Below are 22,755 nucleotides of genomic sequence, written 5' to 3' on the forward strand. Positions count from 1 at the left end.
GATGGTACGTATGTGAACAAAAATTCCAGGACCAGCCATAAATTATAATTATATAATTATTCCCTGACATAATTGATTTTTGCTAGGTATACCAAACTGATTTGTGGCAATGGCTTTAGCACTGATACTGATGAAATATTTACATTATAAAGTCCTGAAAAATGGCAAAATTGTTTTAGTTTTTGGCCATTAATTGTTTCGAGGATAGTGTCAGATACTCAAAAAGGCTTGGAACATGAGCCAAACAGACAAAATATGGTCAACTTCCACCCAGCAAAATTGAAAATAAAAGAGACAAGCATTTTCAGTTGACCTGTCATCAATCTGTGTTAACTTCCCATCAAATTCAGGGGGGGGACAAAAGTGCCCTTTTGGTACTCTCCTTGAGAAAGAAGCATCACTCTCTGACTTATGGGAAAGAGTAAGTGCTTCTGAGAGCTGCTGCAGCCAGAACTGGCTCTGAAGAGTTATAAGCCCATAAAAAAATATTTTCTTTAAGTGGCCTTCACAACCCCAGACTTCACAACATCCTATTAGCTTTTGCTTTCAAGTGTCCTTAATTGATAGAATAAATTTCCTTTAGAAACTACATTCAAATATCCTTTAAAAATGCTTTTATATGTGATTATATTAATAGAGAATGCCAGTGATTTACAGAGATGCTTATTAATTTTTGTTCTATAATTATTTTATTTTCTTTTGAACTTTCCTATATAGACTCATATTGTAATCAAAATGGGGCTGAGTTAGAATGCCAAAGATGTGACATAATTCACTAATTAAATTCTATTTATTGGCTGTCTACTTTTATCCATAGTGCTTGCTTAGAACTAAAAAGGATGAACACAATCTATAAAACTCTTGGTCTCAAGTCTCTTCAATCTGGGGGAAGGAGACAATTAACTAAATGTCCAAGTCTATTTCAAATAATTCTAAGTATTTCACTAAAATGTCCTTTCCAGGAAGGCAGTGATTTTGTCTGTTTTGTTAACATGAGGTAGATCCTGGGTAAATGTTTGTCAAATGAATGAAGATCACGGTGTGATGGAAAATGACAAGAATGGGGGAGGGCTATGCTGATATGGTGGTCAAGGATGTTCTCTTGAGAAGGTCATGGTTTTGCTGGGACTTGCAGGATTAGAAAGAGCCAATTATGTGCTCGTGTAGACAGAGGGAAGAGTACTCTAGAGCAAACAGCTGGTGCAAAGGCCCTAAAACAAGAATGACCTTGGCAAGTTCAAGGAACAGCAATGCCACTGTGATGGGCAGTGAGTAGGTAGTGAGTGCAGACAAGTGAGGTTCATTTTTTCTAAAGTTCCTGGGGAATTTTATACAGGGTGGTAAAAGAATCCGATGTGCCTTTAATGATAGGCCTCTGCAATGAACAAGATTGGAAATAGGGGCTATTGTGGTGGTCTTGTGAGAGACTAAATTGGAGAGGTAGTATGGAGATGGAGAGAAGTCTGTTCAGAGTAACAACAGAGATGACAAGACTTGCTGATGGTGTGAAAAAAAGGCCACCTCCAAATACCTTCTTTAGGGTTTATACTTATAGGATTTTCATTCTTTTTCTGAATTTCCTTAGTTACTAGGAGGTTGAAATTTTCTAACAATCTTCATAAGAAACTAAGTTAGATGTTTTTTGAAAAACATAAATGAAAAATGTGTTGCACAAAGAATACTATTGGCTCTACTGTCCAATACATAAGCAGGAATATATTTTCTAGGAGGTGGGGATGGCTGCGAATGGATTGAGAGAAGATTTAGGCATCGAGAAGCTTCACAACCTGTGCAGGGGCTTGATAAGGAGGGTGATTGGGAGAAGAGAACCACGGAGCCCAAAATAGCACACTAAATTCTATCGTGCATGTGAAATAAAATGTGAAATGTCATTTATCTAAGATCTTAAAGGATTGAGCCTTTCTACAGGGGCCAGACTGGAGAGCTGATGGTTTGCTTCTGAAAGCAGCCACTTTTTAATTTTAATCATTTTATTTGGAAAGTCTTCCATAATATATTCCATTAACCCTTGTTTCTAATTCGAACCTAATTTGAACTTACCCTGTTATAAGTGGACATTTTAATACAATAATAACTACCATTTATTGAGTGCCACTATGTGCTGGGCACCGTCTGAAACACTTTTCACTTGATCTTTTTTTTATAGCTTTCTAGAGTAATACCTATTTGTTATCCTTATTTATTTATTGGTTTATTTATTTATTAAGTTTTAATTTTAGTTCCAGTAGTTAACATACAGTATTATATTAGTTTCAGGTGTAGAATATAGTGATTCAACACTTCCATATAACACCCAATGCTCATTATGACAAGTGCACTCCTTAATCCCCCATCAGCTATTTCACCCATCCCCCACCAACCTCCCCTCTGGTAACCATCAGTTTGTTCCCTAGAGTTAAGAGTCTGTTTCTTACTTGTTTCTCTCTCTTATTTTTTTTTCCTTTGCTTGTTTGTCTTTTCCCTAAATTCCACATGAGTGAAATCATACGATATTTGTCTTTCTCTGACTGACTTATTTCTCTTAGCATTATACTCTCTAGCTCCATCCATATCATTGCAAATGGCAAGATTTCATTCTTTTTACAGCTGAGTAATATTTCGATATATATATTTTAAGATGAGGAAATTGTGGCTCAGAGAGTGAAGTAACCTAAGTGATGTTATACAGCTAATAAATGACAACACATAATTAACAAAAGTCTTACTAGTTTTAGAAGTTTTATAGACTTCATTGAGTAAATCATAAAATAATCACCTCTCTCTCTCTCTCTCTCTCTAGCAGTGAGAATGCAATGACATTATCAATAATATTCTATGTACAATAGGTACTTTTTCTCTTCCTTTCCCAAACAAAAGACCCTAGAGACCAAACGGAACTACAGTGGTACTTCATAGCCCAGAAGAACTTGGTTATGCCAATGAGGAGACAGGCAAGGAGCTCACAGTTTGGAAAGAAAGAGATCTCTAGAATCACTCAGCTCAATTAGCATTTTGTAAAGCACTTTCTTATGGAGCAAAACTTGCCATAGGGAGCAATAATAAAGATTCAGATTATAAAATAATAACATAATTATAACAATAAAGATTTAAATGAGGACAAAAAGAAGAAATGGCAGAAGGAAAAGGGGAGAGAACAAAAAGGAAGAGGAGGAGAAAAAGAAGAGGGAGGAGAAGGAGGTGTAGGGATGGGCAGGAGAGATAGGAGGAGATATCAGTCATTAAGTGAGATCTGTGAGGCAGGTACTATGCTAAGTGCATTATGCACATCATCTCCTTTCATTCTTATAATCTCCCCCTTTTCTCACATAAAGTGACTATACATAGAGGGGTTAGCAACTGGAAGAATGCCACACAGCTAGGAAATAACCATGTCTTAAATCCAGGTCCTTCTGACTCAAGACACTGTGCTCTTAACTCTAATAAGGTCTGCATATGGAGTAAATGAAAAAGCAAAGAATAATACTGTATCAAAAGTGACATTATCTTTAGCTGAATTGGAAATTTTTATGAGAATCCGTTGTCGTCATTTTAAAGTTCATTGCATATAAATGTGTCCATTTTTGAACGGGGCATCACTTAAATAGTTTCCAGTTAGAGACCTTCAGAAGTAAACATACACACACCCACACTCATATGTCTACAACACTCTTCAGGGAATTATTTATTTCCTAACAACCATAAGTCAAGATTCTCGATAACCACAGTGGACTAAGCCAAGGGAAAAGTGCCATAGAGAATGCAACTTACTTCTGAATGGGCTGTAAATCCCCCTTAGAGCTTATGAAATTTGTTTTTTGGTGGATTCCTAATTCCCATTATATGATTTTTACATAGGAATTCCACTTGGGGTCAGAGAGGCATTTTTATACAGAAACATGGAAATAAGGAGTGTCTTAGATTGTTTTGCCCTACAATTAGACCCTGGGGATGAGTGCAAGGAATTTGTCTCAGACATGATGGAAAGCAGCAGGTTAGGGGAAGAGAGTAGTGAGGTATGGAAGGAAAAAGATCGATTAAAAAAATATAAAAAAAGGCTATTTGTTCTGTATCTTCTATCAGTCATTGCTTGAGGGCTACTCCCTAGGGATATTACCCCAAGGGCTTCTGGCTGCTCTGCACCCATGGGATGAGGCAATTTCCCTGACTCAAAAGTCCTCATGAAGAGAGTCATGGATTCACAGGTGAGTGTGTACAAGAATGAAAAGTGCTGAGGAGACACAGGCAGGGCACCCATAGTACCAGCTACACATGTCCTCATGCAAGACAGAGGTAGCCCAAAGTGACAGCAGATTTTAAGGAAATGATCTACCTCTGTCCTGTGTAATCATATCCTCCCCTTCCTTCAAAACAGCACAATTGTTATAATGCCCTCCTTATTTAACTCTGCTGCTCAAGGAGCAGCCCTGAAATATAAGGGATAATTGAGTAATGCTAATTGCCGTTTCAATGTGGTTTTTATCAAAAAATCAAATACTCTCAACAACAAATCAAATAATCACTGTGATGATTAAAAAACTATGTGAGATAGTACAGTTAATTCAACGACGAATAAGATGGTCTTTATACTCTGAATATCTCCCAGTTTTGGTGGGGAGAAGGTAAATCTACAATGAACTAAAGTAGAAGGTAGGATATATTCTATCTCCCACGTGAACTTTCCTTCATCAGTCCAGTTGAAAATTATCAGCACTATCTCTAAATTCCCAAGACATGATTCTAGCCAACTTACTTGGCACTGGGTCTTAAAGAAGAGTTGTGGAGCTGTAGGTGAAAATGGTAGGAGAGGGTACTATGGGCAGAGTCTACGCAGTGAGGGAAGCCTCAGGAATAGGAGTGGCTCTTCTGACTTTGTTTTCATTCAGACTGGAACGTGCTCCTTCTTCAACTCTGTCAATTTAAGTTCATTGTGTTCCGTAGAAGATATTGAACCATTGAAGTTTACATAGTTGAACAGGGGAGTAGGAGGACCTTAACTGCATCAAATTTGCTGGCATACAGTTATTTATAGTATTCTTTTAAGTCTCTTGCATTAGGAGACCAGCTTATTACTCATTTTGACATTCTGAATGTCCTTTATGTGTGCTTTCTCCCATTTTTCTTGATCAGACTTGGTAAGTCTATTTCTCCAAATAAACTGATTTTATTTTGTTGTAACTTTTAATATATACTCAATTAATTTCTACTCATTTTAAATTATTTTTTAATTTGGGTTCAATCTGTTTTCTTTTTTTCTACATTCTCAAGTTGGAACCTTAATTTTCAGTCTCTCATTGTCTAACAAGTACTTAAACTCATGTAGTTGTTCCTTTTTTTGCCATTTTAAGTGTATCCCCACAGCTTTTAAATATTTTCATTTTTAATCATTGTTTTATTCTTTTTATTATACCTACTTGCAATTTAGCAGTTTGTTTATAAATTCTCAAATGTTTTAAATTTTCCCATGCATATGTACATACACATAAAAATATATATGTTTATATATATCTGTATGCACACATATTACTTATCTTCTTGCTTTTGGCTTCTAATTTATTTCTTTTGTCATATAAAGAGAAGGTCTACGTGATACTGCTCTTTTGAAATTTGGTGAGATATTTGACAATGAACATTCTAAAACGAGTAGGCCATATCTGTTGTTGAAATTGTTGTCCACAATATTCTAAATATGCTCATTATACGTACTCCATGAGCTTTTATTATTTACATCTCGGGAGGCTTATTGTCCAGGTAGGCTACCAGCTATTAAGAGATACGGGTACTGTTTTCATCATCATATTAATTTTTCAAATTTTCCTTTTTTGTGATTTAAAAAAATACTTAAATGAACTATTTTATTAGGTTGCACAATGACAAATTTAATTATATTATGACAATGTTCCTTTTTAAATGAAAAGCATATACGTTTAGGGTGTACAACATGGTGGTTCGATATACATGTACATTGTGACGTGATTATAGTCAAACTAAGTAATGTATCATCTCCTCACAGTTATCACTTTTTTTGTGATGACAGTACCTAATTCTACTCTTAACATATTTCCAATATTCAATATAGTATTAGTAACTATAGTCATCAGAGTATACATTGAATCTCTAGTTATTTGTATCTACATCTATACATATAAATCATCATCATAAGAAAATATAAAGGTTGAAAGAAAAAAATAAGTGAGGGAAAAACATTTAAAAAATAAATAGCAAAATAATATAACAGAAAAATATTAATTAAAAATGCTTGGCTTGCTGTATAAAAGAAAATAAAATTAAGATAAAAATCATTACTAGAAGTAAAGAACATTGTCATATGGATGAATGGATAAAGAAATCATCACACACACACACACACACACACACACACACACAGGAATATTATTTAGCCTTAAAAAAGGAGATTCTGCCATTTGCAACAACATGGAGGACATTCTGCTAAGTGAAATAAGCCAGACACAGAAAAACACTGCATGATCTCACTTACACGTGGAATCTAAAAGAGTCGAATACACAGAAGCAGAGAGTAGAAACATATACTAGGGCCAGGAAGGTGGGGAAAATGGGGTGGTAGTGGTCAAAGGATACAAAGTTGTAGGATAAACACATACGTTTATCGATTAAGTTGGCCATCTTATATGGGCGCCGTTTGTGGTGCCCCCAAACAATTACGATAGTCCCATCAAAGATCACTGATGACAGATCACCGTCACAGATATGATAATAAGGAAATATTTGATATATATTTGGAGAATTACCAAAATGTGACACAGAGACATGAAGTGAGCAAAAAGCGTTTGAAAAATGGCTCCAATAGACTTGCTTGATGCGGGTTGCCACAAATCTCCAATTTGGGAAAATCAAAGTATCTGAGAAGTGCAGTGAAATGAAGTGCAATAAAACAAGGTATTGCTTAAATATGTTGCTGCTGCAAGTTGCTTTTAATCAAATGCTGTTTTTAAAAATCAGCTGTCTCGGGGCGTCTACCTGGCTCAGTTCATAAAGCGTGCAACTCTGGATCTTGGGCTTGTGAGGTCAAGCCCCATGTTGGGCGTAGAGATTACTTAAAAATAAAATCTTTTAAAAATAAGAATCAACTGTCTTTTTTTTTTTTTCTCTAACTAGGAGTGGATTTTCTTTTATTTATAGTCTAAGAGAAATATTCTTCTAATATCGGAGGGTCTTTTGCCAGTTTGGGGAAATTTTCAACCATTGTCTTTTCGAATATTGCTTCTCACATTACCTTTAGTCTTAACTTCTAGAATGTGGAATAGACATTTCTGTTAGAACTGCTCATTACCTGTCTCAGATTTTCTTTTGTATGTTCCATCTCTTTGGCTCTGTGCTTTATTCTGCATATTTTCCACAATTTTGTCTTCCAGTTATGGATTTTTCCTATATGTGTCTTTTCTGCCATTTAGATTTTCTGTCTAAATGTCTTTGTCTCTCTCTCTATAATGTATATGTATGAATATGTACATATATATGTATCTTTTTTTCTTGTTTTAACTTGAAGGATCATTTTAAGTTGTCTCTTTTCTTATCTCATATTTTCAGTTTCCAGGTTTTGCTTCTTAAATATATTCTATTGTTTTATTTCTGGACCTTGTAACCACCTTGTTTTATTATTATTAATTAGGAGCTTCTATTCCTTGGAACTTTACCTGTAGGTGCTTCCTGAGTCCTAGTAAATACTTCCTTGTAGTCCATGTAAATACTTCCAGATGCCTGAGAGCATTGTCAACCTTAATCATTAAAATGAAATTCTTTTTTTTCTTAAAGATTTTATTTATTTGAGAGAGAGAGAGAACATGAGCTGGGGTGGGGGGCAGAGGGAGAGGGAGAAGCAGACTCCTCGCTGAGCAAGGAGCCCGATGTGGGGGCTCGATCCCAGGACCCTAAGATCATGACCTGAGCTGAAGGCAGACACTTAACTGACTGAACCAGGCACCCCTTAAATTCTTGACTTGAATTTGTGTCTGAAGGCAAATGATGGCCAGTGAGTGATTATGCATAATCATAGGAGATTTTGTTTTCTCCTCTATTTAAAGTTAGGCTTAAGATGATTTTCCTACCAGTTCCCCTTGTGGGATGATATTTTTTTCTCCTAGTTTACAGTTTCACAGAAAGTCTGGCACTATGAAGATTCAGCACAATGTGGGAGATTTATGATCTTCTGTCCATGCTATGTGGATTTGGGGCCTTATGTCTGTGTTCCTGATATGGTTATTAAAACCTTGCCTTACCCCTCTGGGTTCCAACTCCTGTTTTATTTTTGGATTTTGAGGGTTTCCCTTTATTTAGCCAAAGGAGTTTTAGAAGTATATTATTCAGCACCTTTAGCTATCATAGAGTGGGGTAGTTTCTCAGCATATCTAATATGTTAATTGCCTAAATTAAAAGTCCTAGATTAGTTTTTAATGTTTATTTTCTACATCTAAATTCTTTGCAAACTGGATCAGCTTAATTATATCTTTTGACAATTACCAAAGTGGGAGGTCAAAAAAAAAAAAAAAAAGAATTTCCTCCTTTTGCTGGATATTCCATTCCTTTTCTATACGATATATCTTTTATATATCACTTCCAGTCTGATCTGAATTTATAAAGCAACACTGATGACTAAATATTGATTAACTCTGGATTGCCAAGGGGGACAAGAGAGTGGAGAGGAAGATGAATGCCTATGATTCAGCAAGTTTCCCGAAGCACAGGGAGAACTTAGACTGCATTGGATGTTCCGCGCGCTCTCTGTCCTAGCCATCTGTACTGACTATGCTTGCAAGTTCCTTTAGGGCAACTCATCGTACCACCAGGAAGTCGTGCAACCACAAATGTTTCATAAGGAAATTCAAGCTAATAATGCAAGGATTATAATATGTTTTGTTTCCTCGATTGTTCCCCATGACTTTCTACTTTCTATTTTCTTATTTTACAGCACTGGCTTTATATTTTCTTTTCTGACTCTGCTGTGTAGGTCACTATCCACCCCCCACCGTTTATGCTCCCTTAGAAATATCTTTCTTGAGAAGGAAAGCGACCCTGGATTTTGCCCTCAGGCTGTCTTCACTACTTATTGAAGAGTTGATAATGTGTGGCTTTTCGTCTCTGAACTAGTAATTTTAATTATACTTCCACTGGCCCTCCCTATGCAACATCCTCTACTCTAGCTTTAACAATTGCCGGGGAATAAACTTCTAACTTGAAGATATCCATGAGGGTAATATTGTATTTTCCGATGATGATTAGGCTTGTTGCTTTGCTTTGCTTTCGTTTTAAAAGCAACCGTAGAAAAGAGAACACCCACAAGACCTGGCCAATTGAATCACTGAGCGAATACTGCTGATATTCCGGAATCCCGTCACGCGTCTTATTAATTTATACTTGGGGAGTAGGCAATTTTCAGATTTTATTTTAAGATGATAAACTGTAATGGATCTAAACATGTGAAGATACATATTTAATGTACCTTAATGCCTTTATGATCTCACTGTGAAAATGTGAAGAATTCTGCCCGGGAATGCTTATGCTATCGTTGCTGTCTTCCCCACAGAGCGATGAATAGTGGGGACTCTATCACTCTAGCTTGTTGAAATATTTCTATCTCGGCAACTTTTGCTTGGTACTGGGATTCCATCGGTCAGTGAATTTAGTGTGCCGTGGTGTATTGTAAATCCAAAGGTAGAGGGAAGGCTTGATTTTGCTTCCCACAGGGTTTAAGGCTAGTGCTTCATAAACATGATTTGGGAAACTCTGATGTAACTATTCCTGTGGATATTGCCTGTCTATTCTTGTGATTATTGATTTTGGATTTCCTCTCTCAGCATGGAAAGCAACTTTTAATTGTACAAAATCTATGCCATGGGGTACTACTATTCACATTTTATATTTGAAGAATATGTATGGATATGCCACTGAATAATAATTGGCTAACACTTATTGAGAAATTATCAGTGAAAAGTAATATCCTAGCATTTTTATTGCTCATTTCTCTTCATACAGTAGTGCTTTGGTGTAAGTATTTTATTAACTCTTCTTTATGTATGAGGAAACTGGGTCTTAGAGACCTCTTCCCAAAGTCATACACTCAGTGAAGGTTGGAACTTATTTTGCAAATGTGATCATTGTCAGCTAGAAACGAGCATTGGCTTTGAGGTGCTGGTTTAGGAGGAAAAGAGGAACAAGTAAATGTGAGCTGGTCATCTAGAAGCCTCGGGTCTAGTTGAGCTTTTAATGCTGACAGTGACTGTAACCTTCTCCTAGGGAAGATCTGTGTCTCTATTATTCTATTCATTTTATAAATTGCTGTCTTAGAGTCACAGAATGAAGATATCAAATTTAGGAGGTTCTCTCAAAGGCCAGATACATGAAGCTACACATTTTACCAATAGGAAAACTATAGTTTAGAGAAGAGAGGTGATTTATTTCAAATACAGACTTGTTTTCTCTTTTTTTTTTAAGTTTTTTTTATTTAAATTCCAGTTAGTTAACACACAGTGTAATATTAGTTTCAGGTGTACAATATAGTGATTCAACACTTCATACAACAGCCGGTGCTTCTCATGACAAGTGCACACCTTAATCCCCCATCACCCATTTCACCCATCCCTCCCCCCGCCACCTCCCCTCTGGTAACCATCAGTTTGTTCTCTAGAGTTAAGAGTCTGTTTCTTGATTTGTCTTAGATTTGTTTTCTTTACTTTGCTTCACATTGTTGGTCATTTTATCCACAACAGAAGCCAAATCGTTTCAGTGTGGACATTATGCCTCTCTGGCCAGAGCACACAGTAGAGTCTAAGCAATGTCTTTGCATAATATATTAAGTGAATGGAAATTACTTTTATAACACTGACCACCTTATACAGATTATTTAAATAATTCACCAATTTAAGTGATATGTAACAACCATCAGTGAGATAATTTATGTGTAAATGCTTTAAATACATGAAGGTTTGTATTTCCTTTTCAGCATAAGCCTCTCTCTCTCTCTCTCTCTCTATATATATATATATATATAAGCCTATATATATATATATATATATATATATATATATATATATATATAAAGATTTTAGACCGAGGGAGCAAGCGAGAGAGTGGGGTGAGGGGCAGAGGGAGAGAATCTTCAGGCTGACTCCCCGATGAGCACGGAGCCTGATGTGGGGCTGGATCTCAGGAGCCATGAGATCAGGACCTGAGCTGAAACCAAGAATCGGGCACTCAACTGACTGAGCCACCCAGGCACCCCTCTAGATTATATTCTTGATGCCAGAATGGTTGTTCTGACTTTTGTCTCCATGTTGAAAATGACAAAAAGTGTTAGCCAATATAATCGCCATTATTCTTTTTTTTTTTTAATTTATTCATTTATATGAGAGAGAGAGAGAGAGGGCACAAGGCGGGGGTGCTAAAGGAGAGAGAGAAGGGAAGCAGACTCCCCACTGAGCACAGAGCCCTCCTCCCGGCTCAATCTCATGACCCTGAGATTATGACTTGAGCTGAAACCAAGTCTGGAGCTTAACTGACTGAGCCACCCAGGCACCCTGTAATCATCATTATTCTTAATGAGTTTTTACAAAGTCTATGGCATGGCCTCAATTGCTTTTATAATTATTACCTGAATTAATCTGCAAAACAGCCCTATGGAGTAGCTGATACTATTTTATCAGTTTTATAGATGAGGGAATAAAAGCTTAGAAAAATTAGGTAACTTACCCAAGCCAGTAGCAAAATTGGAATTTTGAACCCGCCCTCCCCTTGAATCACTCTTCTTTCTTTATCTTGGTGTCTCCATTATTTACTTAGTAGCATTTATCACAATGTGCAATTAATTATTTACTTTCTCTTTTCTTTCTGTTCCACCAAAATGAAAGCTTCATGGCAGCAGAGTCTATTTCCGTGTTTTCTCGGTTACTTTCCCAGCATGTGGTGTAGTGCCTGCTACACGAAAGACACTTGTCATGTCAACAGTATTTGCTGAAAGAGTGAGTGAATATCTGATTCCAAAGTCACATCTGGGGCTACTATATACGTGAGAGAAAGTTTCTACTAAACACACTTTTCTATTTTAAGAGGGGAATCCAGGCTTTAATGTAGGTAATGATTTAGTTTGCTAAAATTAGAAATGAGGTAATTTCATAAGAATTTTATGTTACAATTTAGTATCTGAATTATTGAGTCTCGAGAATGCAATGTCGAAATGTGACTTAATTACCGTCATCATATATTTGAGGGAAGTCATAATGAGGGGGTGACCAGCTGTTCCCCATCTGTACTGAGCACAGAACAGGAGGAAGGGGCTTATATAAAAGCACGAAAATTAAACCAATCTCATACCGGGCTGGAAGGTGTTGGAGTAAATTTTTGAGTTATTATCAAAAATAAGTTTTCCCACATATTTTTATTTACTTCCTCTCCTGTTACTGTCAGATGATGTGCCCAATAATTGGACTGTCTCCTTTTTGATTCTCAGTAGCCCTCGTCTTACCAGCAACATCAAAGGGCAAGTTACCAAGAACAAGCTTCTCAAGCCACGGTGATCACGGTGAATGACACCACTCATATAATTAATTCTGTATGCTCTTGTACTAGCCAGCGAGATGAGAGCTAATTGGTTCTATAAGCGAGGCAATTTGCAGTTTGTGGCAAAGTAAGGGACTTGCTTGAATATCATTTCAACTGAATAACTTTGCTGGATTTAATTTTCTTAATGCATTTGTACTTCTCACGTTTGATAATATCAGTAAGAAATAGATGTAATCTTCCAAAATGATGATCAACTCTGAAATGGACAATTAGTTGAATCAAATATCCAAATCTGTAATTGATTACATAAGGAGGAAGTTTAATCTTCTCTGACATTCTCTCAGTTATTAAAGTGAAAGAACATTGGTGGGTTTGCTTTTTGCTCTTACAGGGCTGCATTCTTTGTTTCATTTGGTTTTGAGTAGACCTAATAAACTAGGGCATGGCACCAACTTCTCATCCGCTTTATTTCTACTCAACATTGTTTCTCATGCACTCTTAAGTTTTTAAGTCAGTAAATATTTTTGGGTGCCAGTATATTTCAGGGGGCTTCACGTGGTGGTCCTATTGACCAGTTATGAAGGCGAAGTACAGGCAAGCTTTAAAGGGGGAGTTAAGTCCCAGTGCTGATTTCTCACAGATGTCAACCGTGAGAAAAGACCGCGTGAGCATAACATATTTCTAGTACATTTCACAAGTGAAAGAATAAAGTTCTGCCTGCACATTCCAGGGAGGAAAGACTCTAGCACTGTGTTTAGAAACATAGCTCTGAAGGGAGTTCAAATATTCTTTTTCATTTATTTACTGTGTGACTGATAAAGTTGCTTAACCTCTTAAGCAATTTTCTCATCTTCTGATTAGGGATAATAATAGTACTACTTTACATGGTTGTTGTGAGGATTAAGTGTCATGAATGTGTGTGTGGGTGTGTGCACACCTGAATTTACAAAAAGGTTGAGAAACTAGTCTGTGGACCCAGTTCAGCTTGCTTCCTGTGTTTGGCCCACAAACTATAGTTTTCACATTTGTTACAGATTGAAAAAATTAAAACAAAATATATTTTTTGATACATGAAGAACATGATATTCAGTGTCCATAAATAACACAACTGTGTTCATTTGCTTATGTATTGGTTACAGATGCTTTCACTCAACAAAGGCAGAGTTGAGTGGTTGTGACAGAGACTCTGTGGCCTGCAAACCTGAAAATATTTATTATCTGGCCATTTACAGAAAACATTGGTCAAACTCTAGCTTGTAACATTGTCTGACATTAAGTAAATACTAAAAATTGTTCCCTATTATGAAGCCATTTTCTAAGTTAGAAGAATAATTTGGCGTGACCTTTAGTGCGAACACCTTTTCATTTTAGAAGCTAAGTGTAACGGATTAAAGAGTATTCATGTGGTGGTAAAGTACAAGCATGCAGCTAATTCAGATGTCTCTTTCCTGGCTGTATCTCAGAATTTTGTTAAGAATGAGTGTATCTTGAACCTCTTGTCTAGGCAGGAGGACCTTTAAAAAAAAAGCATCGTGAATTAAAATAAGTTAATGGTCTAACTGGTGTGAGTGTCATATCATGGGGTACAGTTGTGAAAAGTTAACTGAAGTTCATGGGTTTTTTTCCACTACACTCCTCCTCCTTCCCCCCAACATTTCCACCCTGCCCCCCGCCCCGCCAAGGAGATTAATTATCTTTGAGAATACCTAAGTACTGTGAACAAAGAGGAAGTAGAATTACATTTCCCAGGGCAGACTCAGTTACCACCTCTGTAGGGATCTAACTCAAACTGACTGGTGGATGCCAGACCAGCATTCACTGTGTCTTTGGTACAAAAACCCCTCTCCAAGGTCTTTCTAGCTGGAGGCCCATTTTGGTTCCATGATCACTCAACGCATTTGAGGAAGTATATTCAATATACCATTATTTCAATCCCTGCTATGAAGTATATCTTTAGTGAGGTGACTCATTCATTCCGCTATTATTTATTCATGTGTAGACTTCTTATATAAATTGCTTCACTTACAGCTTTTGGGCTCCCAATTCTGAAGCTCTCTTTTGAAAATCAATGACACCTATCTTCTGAGGGAAACTCTCTGTAAAGCAAGCTGTGATGACTTTTGTTATACTTCTTGGCATTAATTATTCATGGTTATTTATTGAATAATTCAACATGTTATATGATTATTTTAAAATTCTCTACCTTGTTACTGAAAAGTGAGGACTTTTTGGGCCATCAATTGATTCATGCCAAATGAAGCTATTATCAGTGAGGGCATACAATATGTAAGAAGGTGACATTCACTTTTCAGGTCTTCATTAAATAAAATAAAGATGATTTGAATATATTCCATGGCCCTCAAGGAGAACAGGGAGCGCATTCCGACTCAAGCTATACTCTAAGTAAAGGGGAATTACCAGTATAACGTTCAAGCAGGATTTAGAGAAAATGGGAATGCTTTCTGTGTGATAGGGTGGCAATGAAATAATGAAACATCTGCCCTTCTATAGTCAGTTAAGTAATACAAAATGCTCCACAAAAATGGTCTTTTCTTCCTCTCCTTCTTTTCCTCTCCATTTTCTTCTCTGGTTTTAATAGGCAAAAAGCAAGAGGTTTCTTAAATATTTGTTTTTGTTATTTGTAATTATTTCTCATTTTTATCACCCAGTTTCATGCCATTATTTATTCGTTTGTTCTGACACTTAATTCTACAGTAACTGTCTTTCTGATGTTTACGGATCTTCTGTAAATGCAGAACCCCACCGTCCTAACCATATATAAACCAGTAATAATCCACAATACCCCTTAAACTGTTTGAAGTAAAAAGCAGCACCGTCAGGAATTACGATTTCCCATCAAATTCTTTTCCCAGGCTTTCCAGTTCTCCTGCACTGAATACTTCTCCTTCTAAACAGTTTTTACCTGCTCTCCCATATCTTTAAGTGATATATAATTTCAAAATCTTAACCAATGACCTATTTAATATTCTATCATCAGGTACCATATCAATTCACACTGGAAGGGGGCTGGGCCAGGAAAGGTAAATATAAATGAAAGTATTTTATAGGCATAGTGTCATATGGATTAAAAGGTCCCAAGCAGGTCACTAAAATTTCCTTATCTATTGAAGTTTTTCACTCAAATAGGTCTAACATTTTTTAACATACGTGTGCATTGTATTAGAAATTAGAAAATTGCTGTGATCTATGTTAATGGTAGAGCAAAAAGCTATTGATGATTCAACTTATTTTAACATGAAATTGGGCAAAGGAAGCTGTCATTCATTGTGCTCTTTGGCCCAACAATTATGTTTGTGAAGAGAGAGTTAAGTGATAGGATGTTTATTGTGGTATTACTACTAAAAGATAAACTATGGCACATAAACATGTAAGTACCAAACAGGAAGGAATTGGTTAAATAAGTGGTAGTCCATCTATAAACCAACATTCAAAACTTGTAAAAACAATGTTGTAGATGAATGGTCAGTGACTGGAAAATGCTGATGATGGTTGTCAGGTTAAAAGTTACATATTAGGATGAGCAATACAATTATATTCACACAAATGTTTATGTGTGAATACATCTATATTTATTAATACATATATGCATTTATAGAGGTATATATCATAAGAATATACATATGTGTGTGCATATGTATGAAAATATCATATATTTGTGTATATTCTTTCAAACTACTTTTACCAATTATATCTGAATTGATGGAACCAAGGTTTGTTTTGTTTTGTTTTTTTAATTTCATTCTCTTAATTTTCCAAATTCTTCTTAACATGTATTGTTTTTATAAATAGAGGAAAAACAATTTAGGTAGTTTTAATCTGGGGATAGCAGAGATTTCATGTTATCAGAAATTAAAAATATGATATCTTTATTTCACATTTAGAAGTAATTATATTATCAAGTTCTCTTCATTTCTCTTTCCCTTACTCCACACTCCAAACCTTCTAGTCACTGAGGACTGCTTCAGCGAGCAGTCAGATGGAAGGCTTCTGTGATTGCCCTTCATGGGAATACAGGGAGGCATTTGTAGGACCAAGTCTGGGACCCAATCTGAACGCCAGGTCATGCTTAGAGAAGCTCTAACACAAATATATTATCAGGGGCAAGTACAAACTTAGAACTTTTCACAGGGAGAAGACCTTTTGTAGTTCTATAAAAACTAGAATTTTAAAATAGTTGTATCTTTCTACAGAGACATCTTTAGAATTCTTGCAAGGAACGTGTTGAAATTAGAAGGTTTCCTTGGGATTACGGGATCAGATCAAAATAAGGAGAAATGGATAAAGAATTGATTGATTAATACCTCATCTTCTAAGAACTTAAAAGTCATTTAAAAAATAATGAGGAAGGGGCGGCCTGGGTGGTTCAGTCGATTAAGCATCTGCCTTTGGCTCAGGTCATGATCCCGGAGTCCCAGGATTGAGCCCCGCATCAGGCTCCTCGCTCAGGGGAGAGTCTGCTTCTCCCTCTGACCCTCCCCCCTTTCATGCTCTCTCTCTCTCATTCTCTCAATAAATAAAAGCTTTAAAAAAAATAATGAGGAAGTAAATGCTAATGAACAACATGGGTAAGATCGTGTGGCGTTAAATGACAAAAGTCCTGTATCCTGGCTTTTGCATCAGGAGGTAAATGAGCTCAGTGTGAGCAAAAGTTGTTTTTAAATTCATATTTTTAAAATTATTTTATTATTTATTTGAGAGAGAGAAAGAGCATGCCCACATGAGCAAGTAGGGGAAGGGGCAGAGGGAGAGAGAGAGAATCTTAAACAGGCTCTGCACTGGGCTTGGAGCCTGACACAGGCATGACCCTGAGATCACAATCCCATGACCCTGAGATCATGACTCCAGCCAAAACCAAGAGTCAGTCCCTTAATCAAGTGAGCCACGCAGACACCCCTGTTTTTAATTAATACTTAAGATAAAGCATGAAATTTCAGGCTGTGCTAATTTTTCCATAATTAGCATACATATTATCATAAATGTATCCTTACATTGTAACCTGTTCAGTTTATTATTTTTGTAAAAAAAATCTTTGAGTAAATTTGGTGATCCAGGAATATGTGCAACAATGTCAAAGACTACAGCAAAGGGCTCCTAGCTCCATCCATGTGGTGTGGACCATGTAGCATATTCTGTTACAGTTTTTCGACAGATGTATCACTTCCAAGATTGTGTTCAGAGACGTAGCAGTTTCTGGCAGTAATAGTGGGTAGTGTGAGAACCAAATTTCCATTGTTAGCTAGAGGAGTACTATATAAGGAATCTTCTTTTTTTCTAAAATATACAATATACAACGCAGTGTACAAAAGCATATGGCACGTTTTAAATTGCTAATTAAAAGAAAGCTTAATGTTGAGACAACCTCATTGAAAGACACCGTCTCTGTATATGTAATAATTTCATTAATGCCAATTTCAATAAAAATGTAAACAATGGATGGACACTTTCCAATCGTTTTCTTTTAGTCAGGTTTTTGTCAGTTTTCTAAGCCTCCCTGTTTCTGTTTTTTGCTATCTTTTAAGGTAACATCTGAAGTGGGTAAGTCATTATGTATATATTGGATATAATTCTAAGAGGCCGATCAAATTCCCAAAGCCTTGGTATATAGAAATTCTAGAATCAGGTGTCCTCAATTCTTCATAGTTGGTAATAGCCAATGTTACATGGAAAATACTTTCTTGGAAAATACGAATTCATTTATTTTCTTGAAATATACCATTAAGATGGAAAACATTTACTGCATCCAATTCTATATCACTAAGAACCAAATATAGAATTAATTTCCAATGTAAAGATATCATTCAATGAAATATTTAGTAACCTATTAAAATTTAGTGTTCTTTAGCACATGCTGGATGAACTGATTCTTGCTTGGAGGCCATGACAAAAGAACTTTATATTCCTGGAGAAAATTGGAGCTATACAATTTTCTAATATACATATCTATATTATTAATAACTATAAAAATTATAGAGATAACTATATTCTAAATTGTTAAATAGTTCCCACCACTCAAAGGTAGAGAAGACATTTTCTACTGCCAAAGTGTGGCACAGATTTTGTGTTCATTTCAGTGCTTTACATTTTGGGGTTTTTAGGTCAGTTTTATGCTTCATATAGCTTATAATTCTAATACTCATAGGCATAACTCTGAAGAATCTGGTTATTTGCCTTATTACAAACCTCATAATAGGTGTCACATGGTAATCCACTGAGCTATGAATTGGTTTTTGGTTTTAGATGCTGTAAGATAATTAAGATAATGAGAGGTCATTTCCCTTCTCTTATTTTAGATAATGAAGTCTTTAATTTCTGGAGGTGTGAGGCCACTTTCATCCCCAGTGAGAACAGACCTTTAAAAATATGAAAAACCTGCAAATTAATGGATGATAATGTTGGATAATCCTAGAAGGGAAGGTCCATGGGTGAGGGAGACAAAAGTATCCCATCTTGGACAAGGAGAGGCTTCCAAAGAGTAGAGAGGGGATGAGCAGCTATTTTGGCAAGGAGGTGTGGAAAAGAGTGTTCCAGTACCATGAAGATCAATGGCCTGTTCATTCACATGCTCTTGTTGCAAATTGGTCCTAGGTTACTTACGGAAGCTAAACTCTAGGTGACGTTTCCTCAGAGGTTTGATGAGGAATAGTAGGGTTGAGCTTATTGGTCGTAGAGAAGACCTCTTTCAGAGGGATCTGTGGCAGGCAGTGCTGCTCCAGAAAACATTCGAGAAGATGCTTAATTTCAGTCTGTATGGCATCTATGTTGGCTCCGGTAGATCTGCCCCTTCTACCACATAAGATCATGGTTCTCAGAGGAGTCCGAGGTGAAAGTGGAGTGGAAGATAATGATAACTTTTTTTTGAAATCTGGTTTACCCTTTCAAGAATTAACTTGGTGCCAGAAACACTAAATGTTTCTGTTACCTGAATATTGTGGAACAAATTTATGTTTACTAGAGAAGCAAATGCTCAAAATTTTTTATTTGAACTACATAATACGTTATGGATAAGACAATTAAAAATTTTCTGGAGAAAAAGATTTTGTTTGAGCCTGAATTTGTGTGACTTGTCTGGGGTAAGGAGTTAAGGTCTAAAGTTATCATACAGGGGATGTTTTATTTTTACTTATCTAAACATGCATTTCTTCTTCTCCTTCATTTATGCATTCTTTCACTCAGTAACATTTATTGCTTAAGGTGATAAACATATAAACCTGGAAATCTCCTCTGACCTTGATTCAGTTACAGTGTAGAGAGTGATTGAAGAATGAATGATACGATTAATATAAAATTTAGTATTAAGATTTTATGTTGTTGTATTGAGAAAAATGCTTTCCAATTCCTTTTGGAAATGGGACACCTGGAAGATGACCTTGGAGTATTGATATTTCCATTGCTGAGAATCAATGTCAAATATATGTCTGCCAGAAAAACCAAAGCCATTTGCTCTGCAGATATTTTTGGATGGGCACTAAGGAGGTCTCTTTGGCTTGGCTTTTACTAGTTTTACATTGTACTTCTCTTAAGGCCAGTTCTGACCAAAAAACTGCACCCTGTTTGGCTCGTCTAAAAACTCATTTTCAATGAGGGTTTTTTTTTTAATCCTAGTTTATTAAGTAGATTGTAAAAATGCGTAGGTCTTGAATAAGAGAATTGACTGTACAAGAGTACTCCCCTTTCACAGTATTCCTTTCTACTTCGGATGCAAGTTATTGCTTCTGCTGTGGGATTGAACTGTTACAGCATTAAAAAGCAACTATTTAGGAAAGAGGCAGAAAAAGGAAAAGGGAATGTATGTAAGGCAATATTTCTTTTAGGTACAATAAGCGTAATTGTGTTTTAGGAAGACAAGATAAAAATTACTCAAGGCTAGCTTGGTTCTCCCTGAATAAAAACAGTGGGCTAGATACTGAGCTCCTCTGTGTCAATCTAATAATCAGTGCCTTGGTCGCCATATTGGTACTCTCTGGGATGGTCATCTTGGTACTACTCTCCATGATACTCATCTGGGTATTCTGCCTGATAATCATTATCGCCTCTTTTCAAAAGCAGTGTCTTAATAAATAGATGAGTTGGCTTTGGTCATTCCATATGTTCATCTAACCAACTTTTCTTTAAGCGTTGACTAGGTGCCATATGCTGTGTGGTCATTATGGTCATAGTCATACACAACAAGAGTTTATTTAACCAAAGAAGTTAAATTTAAAAAGCATGACGAATATTATTGAGACATAGTATTATTATTATGTTAGATGAAATTTCTAGTCTAGAATAGGGTTTCTCAACCAGGCGCAGTTTTGTCCCTCAGTGGACATTTGGCAATGTCTGGAGACATTTTTGATTGTCATGACCGGGGAGAGATGAAGTATTGCAATCGAGTGGGGGAGAGGCCAGGGATGCTGCTAAAAATCTTACAATGGACCTGACGGCCCTCATGAGGATTTCTTTGCTCCAAAAAGTCAGTAGCAAGACCATTGAGAAACCCTGGTCTAGAAGGATGGGAGGGAACAGGTAAGGGATGCAGCTTTGAGAATCAGTGTAGCGGCCATAGAGCTGAGCAACTGGTTTCTGGGTGGTGATACCCTTTTCAATATTCCACCCATTAGATGTATAATTTAATAATCCCATTGTGTTTTATATCTAGATAAAGCTTCGCAAAGGTCGATTGAATAAATAAATCATAAAATGGCAAATGTTAATATGAAACAGATGGCACCAACCTTCAATCTACTTTCCTGCCCCTTTATTCATTGACAGAATAATCGATGTTCCCCAGGTTTGATCTCGGCTCTGGTTACTGGCTGCATGACCTACAGTTGTTGCTGAAACTGTGAAGTGGAGGTAATGATAGCTTCCCTTACAATTGTTGTGAGAATTAAGTGAGAATGTTCAATAAATATAAAGTGTCCTGCACAGTCTCTGAATAAATGGCAGCTATTAATCAGGGAAGATCACATTATGCTCCAAATGATATAAGTCATAGAGCTTCTGTGGCCCCATAAATTACAGAATTATTATATCTTACATGAAGACAGAAATGGAAATGATTATCTCTTTTGATGGAGAGCTGTGTTGTGAATTACTTTTTTAAACCTTTGGGTAGATGAGTTATATGTGAAAAGCCCTGGAACGCTAAGTGTTTTTACAAGATTTGTTACTGGCAAGAAATGGGCAAGCATAAATGAGATCAGTCCAAAAAGATTACCCTGCAAACTTGCTGATGTGCTGTCTGCTCAAGTAGTGACAGATCATAAAACTACCGAGAAAGACAGAGGCACAGGCCCTGGAAATATAGAAGACGCTGTCTCTGGATCTTTACAAATGCAACTTTTTTCAGGATTTATACTGCTACACTTAGCATCATAGTCTTTTTTATGCGTGGTACAGGAAATTGACCTGAGTTTGGATGAAGGTAAGACTTATTAGTGGTGACTGTGTTACTGTTCCTGTGCCAGTACCATGGGGTTGTTGTGAGTCAGGAGTTTGAAGTAAGCTGTAATGTCCCAACTCCGTGGCGTTAGAGCCGTGTGACCTTGAGCCCGTTCAGTATCTCAAATAAATTCTCTCTTCTGGACAATGGGGAGATTGATAATACCTGCTTCTTCAGTTGTGATGATTAAATTGAGTAATTCATGAGAAGCACTTTGTACAGCACCTGGGACTACAATTGTCATCATCATCATTACCGTTGATCATTTAAAATACTATTAACTCTTAAACATGTTCTATTGGGTTTTTTTCCAAAGATTTTATTTATGTACTTTAGAGAGAGAGAGAGAGAATGAGTGGGGGGGGGGGGCAAAGGGAGCAGTCTCGCCACTGAGCAGGGAGCTCGATGTGGGGCTTGATCCCAGGACCCTGAGATCATGACCCTATTTGAAGGCAGACACTTAACTGACTGAAGCACCCAGGTGCCCCAAACGCGTTCTATTGTTAAAATAATCTGTACCACCTCACTTTTTAGCTTTGTTTAAAAAGAACTCTTAAAGTGTTTTTTTCTGCATGTTTTTAACTTCAGTATGGTTAAGTTCCTGGATAACACACATCTATGAGTTTCTGATTATATGAGTTTTCTCTTTGTATGGAAAGAACAGAGGATCTGTCTGTGTGTTTGTGGGTTTTTTCATTTGATAATTCTTCCATCTGATAATATTTATAGAATCTCTTCTCATTAAATTATCTGTTTTTCGTTTACCTATCTGCCATTAT

This window comes from Ursus americanus, chromosome 21 (genome assembly GCF_024610735.1).
Source record: "Ursus americanus isolate L20-20 chromosome 21, mUrsAme1.1.p, whole genome shotgun sequence".
Lineage (NCBI taxonomy): Eukaryota > Metazoa > Chordata > Mammalia > Carnivora > Ursidae > Ursus > Ursus americanus.